Source organism: Convolutriloba macropyga, chromosome 11 (genome assembly GCF_964194025.1).
Source record: "Convolutriloba macropyga chromosome 11, txConMacr16.3, whole genome shotgun sequence".
Classification (NCBI taxonomy): domain Eukaryota; kingdom Metazoa; phylum Xenacoelomorpha; order Acoela; family Convolutidae; genus Convolutriloba; species Convolutriloba macropyga.
The window spans coordinates 12,298,734-12,317,074 of record NC_134478.1 but is presented as its reverse complement, the minus strand read 5'-3'; the positions used below and the strand labels follow the sequence as shown (position 1 = coordinate 12,317,074).

Sequence of the window (18,341 nt, the reverse complement as noted above, 5' to 3'; positions counted from 1 at the left end):
TAGATCTTTCACCCCAAAGAAGCAGCCCACTATCACTGACCAAAGAAAGTCCACTGACTGCTCAGACACTCCCAATGACTTGCTGTGACTTCCCTTCTCTTGAAAAATTGTTCACTCCCAGCACTCACTGTATTTCTGTGTTTTATCCGCAATGTCCTATTGTGTCACTGCCGCTGAACTTTCCTCTTTCAGTCGAATCCTTGAGCCGAGAAAGTGTATTTCCTTTCTCGCAGCAACGATTGCCGTGTTGACAACACTTGTGTTACCTGTTCCACACAATCACTGGCCGTGCCGATAATCGAAACACTGGGTTTTTGTTCCGGGTTCTATATCTCTGTCACCAAAATAGAATCCCTTCGAATTAACTTGGATTCTAAAGTGTCCTCCGAATTCTTGTGAAAAATTCGAATTGGTGGAACTAATTGAATTCAGAAATTAAAAGCAAATTTCAGCTCAAAGAAGGATTAATACAAGTTAACTTTTATAAAAGTGTAAAGTAGGGAAGGCAGTTTTAAAACTTGCGTTAAAAGTTAATATGAATCGTGATACTCGAATTTAACAGTTTAGAACCCAGTTTTATCTATATTTGCGTTCACCAAGATAACTTGGTCCCAGAGTCCTTGCTCTGTTTGTTTTTGCCAAACGCAGTGTTTGGTCCCAACGATAACGTTGAACATCATATTTATTCTCTGACACAATCTCGGTTCTAATGTTTAAACCATAAATCCTTATGACAATTGGTTAGAGATACTGTCTCATAAATAATGAGCCATAAATCAGCTTGTTTTGCTGTCACTTTCAAGTGTTTTTTTGTTTGCAGCCTTTAAAATGTAATTTTCGAAAGCTTCCGCATTAAAAATTTCGTGAGCATGTTTGTAGTGTCACTACACTGCCTTCCCCTATGGAAGCATAATGCTCCACTCATTATTAATTCAAAAACTTGCAGCAAACTTCCATCCATGAGTTTCGTATATATTACGTGCACCGTCATCCATAAGCACGCTTCTTATTTGATTTAATAACTGGAATCTCTCTGTTGAGCCTCCTTTATCAGGGTTTTTCAAAAGAGACAGACGTCTGAAGCGCCGTTAGATTTCCTCAATCGTTGCAGCGGGTAAAATCCAAAGTAGATCGTATATGGACAACGCTCCTGTACCTGGTAACTTTTTCTCAATATCCTGTAGTCGTCGGGTAGTGAGCTCTTTGGCGTTTATCTCCGCCTTCAATTTTAAATCTAATATTCTTACCCTTGAAGCCGTTTTTGAAGCTTTTTTCCGAGCTACTTCCAGCTCCCCCTCGTATTCAACGAGTTTTTTAAGAGCTGATTTTAGCTCCCCAGACAAAACGTCTGATTCAGTTCTTGCTGACTCGCAATCGAGCCGCATTTGCTGGAGTTGGCATTCCAACTCAACTAAACTATTATTAGCTTCGATTCTAGCACGAAAGTGCTCCCGTTACTGTTCGGCAACGATTAGTTGTTGCTTTAACTCAACAACTTGCCTTTGTAGCATACTATTTTCCTGTTGTCCACTTTTAACTTTCTCCTGCAATTGCAAGGAAGCAACTCCCAGCTGTTCGCTGTTTTCTAACCGTACTTCCATCCGATTCCATTCCTGCGTAGTAATAGGCGGTCTCTGGGTTAGTGTTGTTGGGTATAATTCATCCAGAGCCACGACCGTTCTAAAACGGGTTTTGACCCCGCAGATTCTATAGACTCCTCGTCGGACAACTGCTTCTACTTCATACAGTTGCGGCAGATAATATACATAATCTCCCACTTCTGGTTCCATTTCGCTCTCTAAACAAAACCAATATTAGACATGTTTAAGAGAATGAGCATCATTCTAGACACTCTATTGACGTTGAAAAATTTTCCAACTGAAATAGATTTGTTTTTTCTTGGCTTACAGCCCACGGCTCAAAGTCCGTTTTGTTGGTACCCGACAACTCTCTTACTTTTGTTTTAACAAACTTTTTTGAGACTTGTTTTTGTTTTAGCTGTTGGTTTTTTAGAACGGTTATATAATTAAGTTCGATTAACGGGTTAATCGGCTGTAGTGCCACTCTTGGTTGAGCACCTTCCAAAAATATCGTAGTTGATAAAATTATTCTTAAACAAATTACTAGAATTTTTGCAATCAAAAATAATGTCATTAGCGTTAAGGTCAATTCCCTTACTAAATGCAAAATGCTTCCTTCTTTGGGTTTAATCATCAAGGAACTTCATGCCAATTCAAATCACTGGAGTATGCGTTAAAGTCTAGTAGTTGTTCATGTGTATACTTTCCGTTTGGTCCCAGGAAAACTTCTCTTCCTGTTATCGTTCTTCTACTGTGTCAATACATTCGAGCTAGACGAGTTTCTTTTAGCTGCTTCTCCGTGAATAAACCATCGAAAACCTCCTTAAAAATAGGAACTTAACGTTTGGGTTCCTCAAGATAAGACAATACTTGTGGTTTTTCTACTATTGTAAGGTTTTGACCAAACGTTATCCAAGAACCATTACCTAGTTGGAATACATTAGGGAACAATGGGTTGCGCTTTATAAGGGTAAAATTTCTATAGAAAACCTTGGATATTGGGTTCATATAGCGCACGAAGCTCTGATTTTCATTTCGTGTTACAATAATCGGCACTTCCTCAGTACAGTAATTTAGAGCAATTAATTCTACTATTATTTTTGCACAATGATGCACGTAAATTATTGCACCTGCTGACTCTGCATGCAGTCCTATGACTCCCTCTTTACCAATGAAAAGAGAATGCGAATCACCGTTCCGCATTAAAGCCAATACGTTTTGTCTATAAATTTGTCTATCATTCTACATCTCAGGTTTGACATTTCGTCAACAATTGCATGTAGACTATAAAACTCTTGGACAAATAACGCGTCTAAACCACTTCTGCTGACATCTTGAGTGTTTACAGTGTATGTTGTTTGCTGAGCATTTATATCGAGGCTGAATTGGTAAAAAAAAACGTTTTGATGGTTAGTTTTATTTACTACTAGATGGTTTATTCTGATTTCCTCGCTCAAAACTTGTATGACGAATTTCCATTTATCAGTGGTCTCGCCCATCACATTGTGATGATTACCCACAGCAATCAACTCTGCTGTGTTTTCTTCCGAGAATCCAGCTAGGTTGAATGATTTTGTTACATTTCCTTTTTGGATGCTGTATTCGATATAATCAAGCTCGAATCTATCTTGATTCCAGCGATGAAATTGTTGGTTTCCAAATGGGTCTAGGAACATAATATTTGATACTTTTTCTGATTGCAACATTTCCGCGTTCATTTTTCCAAGTGTTACTTCTGCGCTATTGACTACACTACCGGTAATATTTTTCTTCGATGGGGTTCGCCAAGCTACTTGATATGAAAATTTTACACCTTTGTTGTTCCCGCCTTTCATAAAGGCGCTCCCTATTTTTGTTTTAATTTTAATTTCCGTTTTTGGCTCTTGTAATTTTCTCAATAGGGTGGTTTCGAAGCTAAATTTTTCAATTCCAAATCCCGGTATATTTACCGATATCCCTTGTAACAGTTTGCTACAAGCTTTGCTGGTAAGTGGATAGTACGTGGGAATCAACTGCGAGTTTTCTTGAATGAAAACTGCGTCGTACCACCATGTGCTTTTCTTTAGGCCACTGACGGTGTATGCGGCTTGAAACATGCAGTAATTTAATTGGATTTTAAAACTCTCATGATATAATACGTGTCCGGTAGATAATACAAGAGCATGTTTTTGGTTTTGAGTGCAGTTATCTCTTTCCCACAATGAGAACCTAGAGGTTTTTACTATGTTTTCAAAGTTATATGCCGTAATTTCTATTTTGTTGCTTTTTAGGGATCCCATGACAATGCAAAACACGAATATCTTACCAAACTTTGAGTCTAAGTCTGATGTCATCTTCTCTGGGTGCCTTTGCTAAAACAGTTTTCTTTAGTCAAAGACGTCATCACCTTGATCTTCGTTCATATCTTTACGCAAGAAAGAATCTTTAAATTTGCTAGGTTTCGACCGGCTGGCAGCGGGTTGTGTATTAGGTTTTTCTGATGTTTCGACTGTTACTCGGCCATGTCCTGGTTTCCAGTCTGGGTCTTTTTCATCACTTGCTTGTCTACCTGAACTTCGTGTAACCCTTTTTGAACTACCGTGATTTTCACCGTGATCTCTTGTTGTACTGTTGATGGCTTTGCCTTGTGTTGCTGTTTTTGTCTTACTGGAAGTCTCACTCGGAGTGCTGTTTAACTTTGTTTTGTTGGAACTGGTTGGCTGTGCTCCACTGACCTTAGACTTTGCTTCCATATTTGTATCTATCAGGGTCTCACTTTCAGGTTTAGGCTCCAACAAACCTTCATCAGATTGTCCCACCTCTGGATTAACTTCGATTTGACTTGGGAGTTCTTCTGTTTTTGTTCCCTGGTCACTTACTCCAGCGCTCTGTTGCTTGACTTCAATTTCAATGAAACCGTCCTCTTCTTCGTCGTTGCGAGCCGGCCTCTCTGCTAATTTACCTTGTTTCTGGTATTCGTGTTGACGAAACTTGAATTTCTTGAGTCTGTCGTAATGCACATTTTGCTGTTTTTGAGTTTTTAGGTCTTCGATGATGAAATTCAAATCATTTATTATTTCTCGTATAACAAGAGGACCGCTAGAATACGACTTGAACTTTTTTGTTTGCCCTGGTTTTACTGTTGGATTAAACAGCAAGACCAGGTCCCCAGTTTGGTATTTAGGTCCAAACTGTTTTCGATCGTAGTAAGTTTTTTGTCTTTCTTGTTCCACTTCCATATTCAATCGTACAAGTTCGTGGCATAATTGTAGCTCCTTTATTAGGTTAACAACGTAATCACTTGGGGTTGCAAAGACTTGAGTTTGGAGTGTTTCGTACATGCAATCAATAGGTAGTGCACAAGGAGCACCAAACAGAAGATAATAAGGACTGTATTTTGTTACTGTGTGAACAGAGCTGCGATATGCCATCATTATCAATTGAAGGTATTTACTCCAAGTGTTGTGGTGTTCTCCTACGTATTTTGCCAAACTCTCCTCAATTGTTCTGTTTGTTCGTCCAAATGCATTACCTTGAGGGTGATACGCTGTTGTAGAGGTCCGATCAATGCCCAATTCCTTGCACATATTTTTGAAAAGATTTGACATAAAATTTGTACCCTTATCACTATGCAAGTTCGCGGGGCAACCAAATCGTGAAACCCAACAGTCCACAAAAGATTTTGCTACTGTTGTTGCTTCCTCATTTTGCATAGGAACCGCTTCGTACCATTTTGAGAACTGATCTCCTATGAGTAAAATATACTTGAAACCATCACTTTCGGGTAAAGGTCCCATGATATCTAGCGCCACCTGCCAAAAGAGATGACTCGGTTTCCATACTGTTAATGGATCCCTGTGAGTTTGTTGAGGTTTTTTCTGCTTTGAGCACTTATCACAGCTTAAAATCCAATCGTATATATCACGTTTCATTCCAACCCAATAGAAACGTTCTTGGACTCTTTCAAGAGTTTTCTGCACTCCCTGGTGCCCCATGGAATCATGTAAAAGTGGTAGGATGACATCCATGTATGATCTGTGTACGATTATTTGCTGGACTCTATAGTTTTCCTCGAGCAGCCTTTGTCGCCTTAACAGCCCTTTTGAGATATACAAATTTTGAAAATCAATCCAGAGCTTCCATGTTGTTTTTGAAGCCCCAACCATTTGTCTTTTTTCAGGTCGTTTCTTTTGCTCCACCCATCAGAAAACTTCTTTTATTTCTCGCGAGTTCTGCTGATGTTGTCGAAGATCATCTGTCTGGTCTCCAAAGACATCGGACCAGCTGTTTTCTGTCGGTTGTTCGATTAGTATCTGGGTTTTTTCTTCCACGAGAGATGGGTCCTCAACCACTGGCACTCTGGATAGACAGTCTGCATGAGGTATATTCTTCCCTGCTTGGTGAGGGATTTCAAACTTAAATTGTCCCAGCTTCTCAATCCACCTGGCCAGCATTCCTTCGGGTTCCTTGAAACTGTACAACCACGTAAGAGCGCGATGATCTGTTACGATGGTAAATTTTCTTCCCAGTAAGTATTTTCGAAAGTAATGAGTGAAATAAACAATAGCATATAATTCTCTCTTTGTTGCTGAGTAATTTCGTTGGCCCTTATTAACAGTTTTACTGGCATAGGCAATTACTCGGTCCCCCCAGCTCTGTTTCTGGGTAATGATTGCTCCTATTCCAGTTAGGGAAGCATCTGTGGTCAACGTGTAAGGTTCGGTATCGTTTGGGAATCCCAATATGGGTGCTTCCTGTAATTTTAATTTAAGTTGGTTCATAGATTCGCCGCATTCTGTCGTCCAAACAAACTTTTCAGTCTTACTCAGCAACCGATATAGCGGCTCCGCTGTTTTGCCAAAATCTGCAATGAATCGCCGATAAAATCCAACTAGTCCAAGAGTTGCACGAAGTTCTTTCAAATTTGAAGGAGGTTTCATATTTGCTGCTGCTGATACTTTATCCGGATCAACATCTACCCCATCTTTTGATATAATATGACCTAAAAAATGAGTACGTTTTCGAAAGAAACGACATTTTGAGCCTTTGATTTTTAAACCGGCTTCCTTTATACGAGAAAGCACAAGCTCAAGTCGAGATAAATGTTCCTGAAACGACTTCCCAAAAATTATTATATCATCAAGATATATCATGGCTACTTCGTATGAAAGTCCCGCCAGGATTAGTTCCATCAAATTTTGGAACGCTCCTGGCGCTGAGTCTAAACCCATTGGTAACCTCTTCCATTTATACAAACCCATAGAAGTGATGAAATCAGTCAAGTGTTGTGATTCTTCCTCTAAGGCCATCTGGAAATAGCCCGACGTTAGGTCAATGTTCGAAAAATAAATGTTTCCATCCAACGAATCTATTATATCATTAATTCTTGGCAATGGCCAGCTTGTTTTTTCAATTTGTTTATTTAGACCTCTGTAGTCTACTACTAGTCGGAATGTTCCATCTTTCTTTTTAACTAGTATGGACGGTGCTGCCCAGTATGAATGAGTTGGCTCAACCAAGTTGGCTTGTTCTAAGTCTTCCACTATTTTTTTTATTGCTTTCCGTTTTTCAAAGCTCATAATGCCGTAGGCCCGTCTGAATGGTTTTGCATCTTTTTCTAGTTTTTTTATGTTTTATTTTATCACAGAAACCGAAGTCATTTGAGTTTCTGGAAAGTACTTGATTGTGCCTCATAAACATTGCAACTACTTTTTCTGATTGATTTCTACTCAAATCTGTCCCCTCTAATGTTGCATGAGTCCCCATCCGGAAAACTTCCGGATGTTTTGGCTTCTTCTTGCTTGTGAACAAACCATTTACTTGTATGCTGTCATCGTTGCTGAAAAACTCTCCAAGTTTAGTATTTTGGAATAACTTGATATCGTTATCAGAGAGGTTAAAAACCCTCAATTGGCTCTTTGAGTCGTTTACAGAAATCAGGCAGTCAGCCACTAAAACACCAGTGCGATTTTCAAGGTCCTTGAGGCCTTCAACCAGGCCTTGACTTTTCTTTGTCACCTCAGCGTTCTCATTTTTCGCAATTACGTCTATCCAGGCTTCGTGTCTTGCCTGTATTATGAGGGTTTCCAACAGAAGAGTAAATGAATTAACGTTGTTTACGTTCTGAGTAATAAGCGGAATAGAGAATTTGTCTCGACCACAAAGTAATATCTTTTCGTTTAAATCCAGTATACACTTTTGATCAGTAAGGATGTCCAAAAGTAGTAAAAACGAGATATGATTTTCTTGAGTGACCAAAAACTCATGCAAAAATTCGGGTTTTTTGGGTTTCATTTGAACTAAAAGTTCAACTTTTCCTAAGATTTTCACTGAGGTAATATTAGCAGTTAAGACTCTGTTATTGTATGGGTCTATTCGTTTTGTGTCTCCTATGGCTTTCAGCAGTTCGACGCTGATGAGAAATAAACTACTGCCGCTATAACCAGCCCCACTTTCATATGCCGTTGTATGAGTATTTGTATAGTGAAGCATTTTGTTGTGCTGGTTGAACAGACTTTGATAACAATTGCCGATTCTGTTGTTTGCTTGGGTTTTCTGTTAGGACAGTACCGTTTTATGTGTTGGGATATCCCGCAATGAAAACAGTTCCGACATTGTTTAATTCTATGCCCTTTTTGTCCGCATCCAGTACATGTATCCGTGAAGTTTCTATTAAAGTTTTTATCATTATTGGGGAATCCACTTTTTTCGTTTTCTAGCAAATTGGGTCTGCCCTGGTTTTGGTTGAAGTTATTCTGTCCCTGATACCCGCTCGTGTGTTAACCCAGCCTTGGCTGTTACCGCCACTTTCCCTGGAATTGCCATCAGCAGTTCCCGATAACTTCTGAACCAAACCATTAACCGCCTCGATTAGGGATTTGTTTGAGTCATCTTGTCTAATGGCAGCAATTTCAGGCACTTGTTCCTCTTCATCTATTCATGTCACGGCTTCCAGATGTAACACTCTTTCTAGCGCTTTGTCCACAGTCATATCTTTATCTTCTAATGTTTTTCTCAGGTCTAACCTAACGTGACTGTGATGTATTCCCTCCAGAAAACCCCGGAGCACTAAAAGTTCAAGGATATCTTGTGACTCCTCTGGGTATGCTTTGTGAGCTAAGTGCTTTAAATCTCCCAGAAAATTTGTTAGTTTTTCGCCTGGGTGCTGAACACGACGCGCTAGCCGTCCCCGGAAAACAACCGCTTCTCGTTGTAGTGATTTCGAAAAGCCTTTACAGTTTCATTGTATCTATCTCTCACGTTCTGCGGGAAGGTTCGATAGAACTCAATTGCTGATTTCTGTAAGCGGAGGGCCAAATAGTGCGGCCACTCATCTATTTCGCGAGCTGCTCCGCTAGAGCTTGCAGGTTTTGTACGTTTTCATTTTTGCAGCTCCGCCAATAGCTCAAAATGTGTCAAATAGCTCTCGAAATCATTTGAACCGGTGAAAGCCTCCGGCAATAACATTTTCGATACGGAACCCGCTGCCATTTTGACTCAAATTGCTAGGATACTTCCTTTAATTTACAGTTATGTCGCAGTACTGTTATATATTTATATATAAACTTATACCTTATTTTAAGGTCGGAGCAATTTTAAATTCTAAAGAATTTATCCGTTTTACTGGGTAAAATTTTCGTTTTAATGTTTGAGGTAGCCGAATAAGACAATCTAATACTTACGAAACTAGAAATTGCAAATATTAATAGTTCGCTAAATCATTTGAACCGGAAACTGTAATACTTTTTGATACTTACCTTTTTTCGTTCAGAAATGCAAATCTTTGCCCCAGTTTCCGGTTATTACGATAAAAAATTTACGAAATTAAAAAGTGCAAATCCTAATGAGTTCTTAAATCATTTGAACCGGAAACTGTAATAAGTTTTTGTACTCACCTTATTTCGTTCAGGAATGCAAATCTTTGCCCCAGTTTCCGGTTTTTACATTAAAGCAAATAATAATGACACAAATAGCACCCTTGTTGTGAACTAAGCTGTTGTTTGTGATAATTCAATGCAGTTCTCCTCCCTTGAAAATCTGCGGATTCGCTTCTTCTAGATCTTTCACCCCAAAGAAGCAGCCCACTATCACTGACCAAAGAAAGTCCACTGACTGCTCAGACACTCCCAATGACTTGCTGTGACTTCCCTTCTCTTGAAAAATTGTTCACTCCCAGCACTCACTGTATTTCTGTGTTTTATCCGCAATGTCCTATTGTGTCACTGCCGCTGAACTTTCCTCTTTCAGTCGAATCCTTGAGCCGAGAAAGTGTATTTCCTTTCTCGCAGCAACGATTGCCGTGTTGACAACACTTGTGTTACCTGTTCCACACAATCACTGGCCGTGCCGATAATCGAAACACTGGGTTTTTGTTCCGGGTTCTATATCTCTGTCACCAAAATAGAATCCCTTCGAATTAACTTGGATTCTAAAGTGTCCTCCGAATTCTTGTGAAAAATTCGAATTGGTGGAACTAATTGAATTCAGAAATTAAAAGCAAATTTCAGCTCAAAGAAGGATTAATACAAGTTAACTTTTATAAAAGTGTGAAGTAGGGAAGGCAGTTTTAAAACTTGCGTTAAAAGTTAATATGAATCGTGATACTCGAATTTAACAGTTTAGAACCCAGTTTTATCTATATTTGCGTTCACCAAGATAACTTGGTCCCAGAGTCCTTGCTCTGTTTGTTTTTGCCAAACGCAGTGTTTGGTCCCAACGATAACGTTGAACACCGTAGTTATTCTCTGACACAATCTCGGTTCTGATGTTTAAACCATAAATCCTTATAACAATTGGTTACAGATACTGTCTCATAAATAATGAGCCATAAATCAGCTTGTTTAGCTGTCACTTTCAAGTGTTTTTTTGTTTGCAGCCTTTAAAATGTAATTTTCCAAAGCTTCCGCATTAAAAATTTCGTAAGCATGTTTGTAGTGTCACTACACTATCTACTAATTTCGGTTGATTGCTACTAAAGTTTTTCAGGGCTTTGAAATCAAATGTTTCAAAAAAGGTATACAAATCTATTTTCAAAATCAGTTTGCTTTTTTTGCCTACTTGTTACCTACTGTCAAAAAATACAGGCTGCATATCAAAATACTGCTGATGAAGTAAAGCACAATTGAGCAAATGGCATATTTTTTGTGCTTCGATTTTTCTTTTAACGGCCTCAATAAGGGCTTTTTGCAAAAGAAAAAATTTTTCCTTTCATCTCTGTTTGTCGCTCTTTTTGTAGTCTCTTGAGAAATTACACAAAATCGCTGTTTTCAGTGGCTTTCTGATGTGGAGGAAAAAACTGCTGATTGCATTTGATACCTAAAGTTTTTCACGAATTTGTAATTAAATGTCTTAGAAAATATATAAAGATTTAATCTTCAAAATTTAACTTTGCTATTTTTGTCTACATATTAACTAGTCTCCTTAACTACAAAGCGCATGTCGTATTATTGGTTTTGAAGAAAGGTGCAATTGAACATATCTAAGGTTATTAGTGCAGTGCTTATTGTTTTTACGCCTTCAATTTCACTTTTTTGCTATTTAATTCTTTAGTTTTTGATGTTTGTCTATTCATCGTTTTTTTTGTAGAAATATGACATATTCTGATTAAGGGCAGATCTTAACGGTTTTTTTGAGAAAATAACCGTATTAAATGACTTCAGTTGATATCTAATTTTTTGATGTCTTTGAAGTTAATTGTTTTAGAGAAAAAGATGAATAAGTAAAAATGTTTTTTAAACTTATCGCGTTTTATACTTTTTTTAAATACTTGTTGCCCCGTCTCATTATTCAGCCTTCACATATGTTACTATTGGTTTTCAAAGAAGGTGCAGTTGACTATATCTTAATTTTTTAAGATTAGTGTATGGTTTTAACGGCTTCGACGCCATTTTCTTGCAAAAATTAGTGGAATTTTTGGAACGGAATCTAATTAAATATTTCAATTGATATATGATGGATTTCATTGAATTATTTGCTTTCGAGAAGATAAACGTTCTTTTAACTTCGTCTGTGTTTTTTTCCAGCAAAAACCAAGATATTTTGTTTAGTTTAGGTTCTATTTGAAACTATTTTGACTTTGATCTTATTTAGTTTTATGTTTTTCAATTAAAAATAGACATCGAATTTTGAATGTAAATGCTTGTTGTTGTTAATTTGATTTTTTGTTTGCCTTTTCTCGTAGTCCTAATGACAAGTCTAATTGGCCCATAAGTGCGGCTTTATTTCATTTAATAAGTGATTTGAGATCGGCCCACTAATGCGGCATTATTTCTTTGAAAAAATGATTTGAGTTAGAGGTATCTTTTTTCATTCATACACCAATTATTTTTGTTCAATGAGTGAATTTTCTAACTCTTCCTCATTTGGTCGACAATTAAGAAAAACTTGTGGGTATGCGGGGTCGGAACTTTATGTGCAAACGCACATTACCCTGCCTCCTTGTTTGGTTATATACTGAAATTATTTATTTTTTAAACATATTATAAAAGCTTTTGTGCCATATACACCACTCTGAGGCCTTCTTAACATCCCAGTTTGAGGTACGGACCCAAATCTTTGTCTGATCAGACTTTCCAGGCCAAAACTATCTCTGGTCAGACTTTCCAGACGGAAATTAACCCTGATCAGACTTTTCAGGCTCAAGTTACCTCTGATCAGACTTTCCAGACAAACGGGGTCTCTGATCGGAATTTTCAGACGGAAGGCGTTCTGATGAGACAATCTTCATACCATGGTTCAGACTCAAATTCAGAACGTTGCCCCGACCTTAATCAGACTATGATTAGACTCAAGTGCGCTCGAAGAAGTTATGATCAGACTCAAGTGCGCTCGAATTGGTCTGATCAGAGAAAGATTTTACTTATGACCAAATCTTTTCATTTTGATATAATATATTCACTTCAAAAAACAGATGTTTGCAGTATTTAATTCATCTAAGGAAAAATCAATTATAAAAGTATTGCTAAAGAAAACAAAACCCAACTGTTGAGAATAAATTTTATTTAGTGTACCGTTTAGTGTAGATTTCTGACTCAATGAATGAGTTTAGACAGCTTTCCATAAGAAGCATCCTGGTCTCCAATAATCAAAATTTCCTCTGAGGTGGATCGGCCTTTGCTATCAACTGGACTCCTTTTTCTGATCAGAGCCATCGGAATTTAGATGAGTCCCTGATCAGAACTCTGCTTTAATGTTGCCTCTTAGCAGAGCCAACATCCCTCAGTAAAAACAACAAAAAATTGAAAATAAATAAGGCACTCGAAATGGTCCCTGCTCAGACCCAATTGCGTTCGAAAACATTTATAATCAGACACAATTGCGCTCGAATCGTTTATGATCAGACTCAAGTGCGCTCGAATGCGCTTCTGATCAGACCCAATTGCGCTCAATTTGTTTATGACCAGACTCAAATGCGCTCGTATGGGCTTCTGATCAGACTCAATTGCGCTCGATCTGTTTTTGATTAGACTCATGTGCGCTCGAATACGCCTATGATCAGACTTTTCAGACCGAATTGACACCTGATCAGACCAATTCAAGATCATGGTCCAGACTGTAGTGCGCTCCAACAGCTGTCCAGACCCTGTATTTTCGGTCTGGGAACACACGGGTGTGCGCTTGATTGGGTCTGATCATAAAGCAAATTGGGTCTGCACCTCAACCTGGGATGTATTAGATACCTTTTGTGGTATTAAGGAGGTGCTTTGAACCAAATGGCGCACTTTGTTGTTAGGGGCCCTGAATGGTAATTGTTTATTGTGTTATCGATTATGAGGAAATAGAAGAAGTGAATTTAACAGGAAAAGAGAGATGTCTATAAAAGGTTGATACGGGAGTAGCATGTTGCGGAATACCCCCCCCCCCCCCCCCGCCCTTGCCCAACCCCTCCCGCCCGAACCCCATGCAGCTAGCTTTGTGTATATTTTTGGTGTTATTTTTACTCTCTCTTTATATTGCTCTATAAAAAAAACAGTGAAAATTTTAACTAAGGTTCACAAACGGCATTGGGACACACAAAAAATTAGATACAACGAGTATACCCCTAGTCGAGAATGGATGGTCATCTTGTAGGAATCTGGTAGAATCTGGCAGATCCCTACAAGACGATGCATCTTCTGCCAGAAAATTCTGGCAGATTCCAACAAGATAGCCATTTTCCGCTAGATCAATAAAAGATAACCATTTTTCTGCCAGATTCCTACAAGACAACCTTTTCCTGCCAGATTAATACAATATTTCTACGCCTGGGTCTTACCAAATCTTACCAAATAACTGCTTTCTGACAGATTAACAAAAGATAACATTTTTTTTTTTGTAAAATTGAGCTTGAAATGTATTCTCTCAATAATTAGTTAAAATATTGGAAAAGCTGACGTAATAGGAAAAAGCGTTTGTTATAATTATTCGTATTTCATTGAGGCAGATTAAGTATGCCATGTATGTACTCTTCTTGAAACTTAAACAATTAAAAATTTTGGAAAAGTAACTCAGTAAACCGTCATATCTAGCATTTTTTTAAATCAAGCGTTGTTTTTTTCAATTTTTTGTTCAAATTTTGTTGTGCTCTTTTATAAAATCGACAAGACAAATGTATTGAAAATAATTGTCTGAGAAAATAGTTTGAGCAGATTAGATATTAGTAACCAATTGAAATGCAGCTCAACCGGAACGAACTCTTTCCTTCTTATCAGAATCTTGCAAGATAACCATTTTCCTGTCAGAATCTAGCAAGATAGCCATTCTTCGGGCAGATTCAGCCAGATAATCGTTTTTCTGGCAGATTCTGCCAGATAAACCATTTTTGGATAGAATCTTGCAAGATTAGCATTTTTTGTGCCAGATTCAGGAAGATAATCATCTATCTGTCAGAATTTGACAGATGCCTGCAAGATAGTCATCCGGTCTCGACTAGGGTATGTTTGCAATCAGAAATATTATTTTTTTGTCAAGAGTTTTCCGTAAATGTTGACTTCGCACAAACTCAAAAGTCCATTTTGTTGGTGTAGTTTGATATATTCGCCTGGGGATGAGCAAATAGACCTATGCCATTGTGGTTCACTCATGAAGAAGTAGAATTCAGGGACCTCTATGTTCTGACAGTTGTTCCAGCATAAATTTCCAGTACAAGTAAATACTTCAATCACAACTCCGAGGCCTGAAAAAGAACCAGTGTAATGAGAGTTATTTTTTGCATGAAAAAAAGTCGTCAACGAATTATTTCTGGTACCCAGTGCACGTTAAAACAAGAAAGCGCAAGTTTTGAAACACCAACAGTCTGTAGTGCCCAAAATTAAAATGCCAGAATATATATCCGGATCTTTTCCGTTTCTCCCCCCCAGTACATTACGCACCCCCAGTTGCAGACCACCTGTCGTTACATAGTAAATCTTTATATAAAACTACCCCAGACATTTGAGAACTTTCATCGTGTATGATCTTCAAATTTTTTTTTTGAAACATTTAAATTACTCAGACTATAACCCTAAGGTTAGATATCTACATGCTCTAAAATGTTAAATAAATTAATCAGCATTGTTATTAATATAGTAATCTTCAAATTGTGGCTGTTCGTTTTTATAGGTAAAAATAGGATTTGAAGGCTCCTATTTGTCTATTAACGGGTACTTTCCGGTGTTGATCGAGCAAAAACTCGGTTAAAACATTTTTAAAGCAAGTTTTACTGTTAAAAGTTCTTATTGAAGAGGGCAATTTGTTCCATTTTTGAACGCTTTTCAAGATTAAAGATTTGTTATTCCACTTCGTTTTCGTTTTCTTTTTTATAATAATTTGATTTGTCCTGTTGTTCTGTCTGGCGTTATGGCGACTAGTAAACATTTTAAAATTTTCGGATGTTTCCCATTGTTTTATATCTGTTTGTAGCTTCATTAGGCTAACTTTTGAGATAAACAATTCGGCTGGTAGGATACGATCCTTAATGAGAAGATCAATGGAGTGGTCAAATTTTTGACGAAAATAACAAACTTTTATTCCCCAGTTAATTTGCCTGTTTATGCGGTTTATGTTTTTCACTGTAAGAGTTTGGAGAAATACTCCACTGAAAGAAAGATGAGAGAGTACAACTGACTTGAAAACATCAATTCTTACTTTCAAAGGTATTTGATTTCTTACAAGATACAAAGAACGAATTGCATTAGCCATTTTGCTTAAAACTGAATTCAGGTGATTTTCAAAGGTTAAGTTTGAATCAATTTGTACTCCCAGATAACGACATGCATGAGCTGGTTTGATAACTTCGCCTTTAAAAAGTTTGATAACTTCGCCTTATATGTACTTATAAAGATTATGCGTCGCCTGACTAAGACTTTGTAAGATACTTTATAAGCTCTTGCATGATAATTTTTTAAAATCAGTTCTGATAAGATCTTAAACGATAAGAATTCTGCCTGACAAAAAATATTTATCGTGTAAGGTCTTATAAGACTCTTATAAGATCTTGTAAGATAAACATTCGAAAAGCTATGACTCATTTATTTGATAATTTCTTCATCAGATCTTATACGATAAAAATTTTTTAAGTTTTCAAGCAGTAGCCAAAAAGCTACAGCATGCAACACTTAAGTGTCAGAGCAACTTAAGTGTCAGAGAAAGTTATCTTATATTGTCTTTTGAGACCTATAAGATATTGTGATAAAGTTTACTCGAGTGTTAGGGTTTTTTTCTGAGGCGGTGTTAACCAACTAGCCTGAAAACTTTTTTTCAAAGATCAAAACTATCTTGGGCTGCTAAGTTCAGTCATAGTACCTAGTTAAGACTCAGAATAAAATTGCCGCCAAAATAGATTCAACGAACATTTTTCTGTTTCAGAATTGGTTAGTTAATCGATTATTTATTTCTATTTTCATAGGAGCTTGACTACGTTGTACGGTTATATGGAAATCATTAAAACATGTCTTATCAGATCTTACAGATCTTACAATTCTGCCCTACGTGAACTTTATCTTGTTAGATCTGATAAGATGCTTATCAGATATTGTAAAGATATTAATTCAGCAAAACTGAATTATTATCCTATGAGATCTCATAAGTATCTTATCAGATCTTACAAAATTAAAGTTAACGTATAGGGCAGAATTTAATCGTGTAAGACCAGATAATGTCTTATACGATAAAGATTTTGATCAACATCTTATCAGATCTTACACGTTAAAAATTCCAGAATTACTGGGGTATGGCAAGTGCATCTGGGGGTGCATATAATATACACCCAGTCTGGGGGAGAGGGTGCGGCTTCCATGAATTTCCATGAAAGTTCATTCATTTTAAAACGTGCAAGTTGTATGTTTTAAGCGAGTTCGTGATTCTGCAAAGTTATTTGGGTATTCTGGCTTAGCATCTTCAATGGCTACGCGGTTCTAGATAAACGACAGAAGTTCAAGCTAAGTCACGTAACCTTTACTTAAAACACGCAATTTGCAAGTTTTAAAATGACGAAATTCAATGAAAGTCAACTTTTGGCTAGCATCTTCTGGCATATTGACCTCTGGTACTGCCGATTTTCGGATCTATGAAACGTGCACGTGCTGGTTTTAATTGACGGTTGAGAGCGTTATAGTCATACATACAATAGAAAACAATATCGTTTTTAATATCAATAATCACTAATATTTATATTAATTGGGTTACATAACAGTATAATTGGGCATAATTTGGGTATATTATTTAGCCTGTTTTTTTGCATTGTATTTCTTTTGCAAAATTTGCCGGAGATTTTTCTCCAATTAATTTATTACACCAAAATTGATATTTTCCTGCAATCTTCTTCATTGTTCGCTGGGGTATATAATAATTTATGGCGTTTTATAGAAAGTTTGAAGTGCTGTAGATTTTTGCATTTCCTGACTCTTAAGCTGTTAGTCTGAGCTGATTGGCGATGCAAGCAGACAGAAGTTGGATATTTTTAAAAATATCGTTTTTATGGAAATTTTTAATCCATAAAACGGTCCATAAATGTTTGTGGCGTTTTATGGTAAGTTATGTTACAATTAAAGTAAAGAGGCATCCGAATTTGAACTTTTCATGAAAATCTGCTATTTTTTTGACGTTTTTTGACCTTTTTGGACGTTTTTTTTCGGATATTTTTGACGTGTTTTAGACGTGCCAAGTCCTTGGCCAAGACTTGCATTATGCTGACAAGTGTAAAAAGTAACATGATCAAAGCTCTGAATCAGTACTGATAAAAAAGACTTGCAATTTGACGTGCCCAGTACTGATGTTGACTTGCCGTTCAGTCCGGGCATGCACATAAACCTAGTTTTGGAAATGCAGGCAGACTTTTGGAATCTTTATGAGCCAGGGATTGGTATGCTTGGACAAGAAGCCAAATGGGTCTTGCTTGGTACCCCCAGTGCGCCTCAACCCAAGTATGTTCGGTGCAGGTCGCAACCCCAAGCCTTGTAACAATTTTTGCATACATGTAATAACTTCTAACAGAAAAAGATATTAGGATCATACCTTTTCCGAAAAAATAATAGGAAAATTTCAGAAAATAAATAGCTGGAGTTGCTTACTTGTGTTCGCTGACAACAACGCATCGACATTGTGAACTTCAGCAATTCCTTTCTTGATAAAAATGTACGCTGTGCTTTCGAGTCCCAAAGGGGCAATATCAATACAGGTATCCTCATCACCATCAATCATGGCCAATTCCTCTGGATACTCATCCTCAGTCCCCAGACGCAACAGACCCGGATATTCTAGAAAGAATTTATTCCCAGGTTTTGAACTCGATATAAAAGAGAATTCATAAATCTAGTGGCCTTGTGC

At 37.4% G+C, this 18,341-nt stretch overlaps 1 protein-coding gene across 4 annotated transcripts in view; it reads left to right on the top strand.

Annotated features, from left to right (window-relative positions):
• LOC142349540 (endoplasmic reticulum resident protein 44-like) overlaps positions 1-18,341 on the top strand; it is a 558,035-nt gene that overhangs the window by 377,235 nt on the left and 162,459 nt on the right. The gene's annotated exons all lie outside the window — the stretch shown is intronic.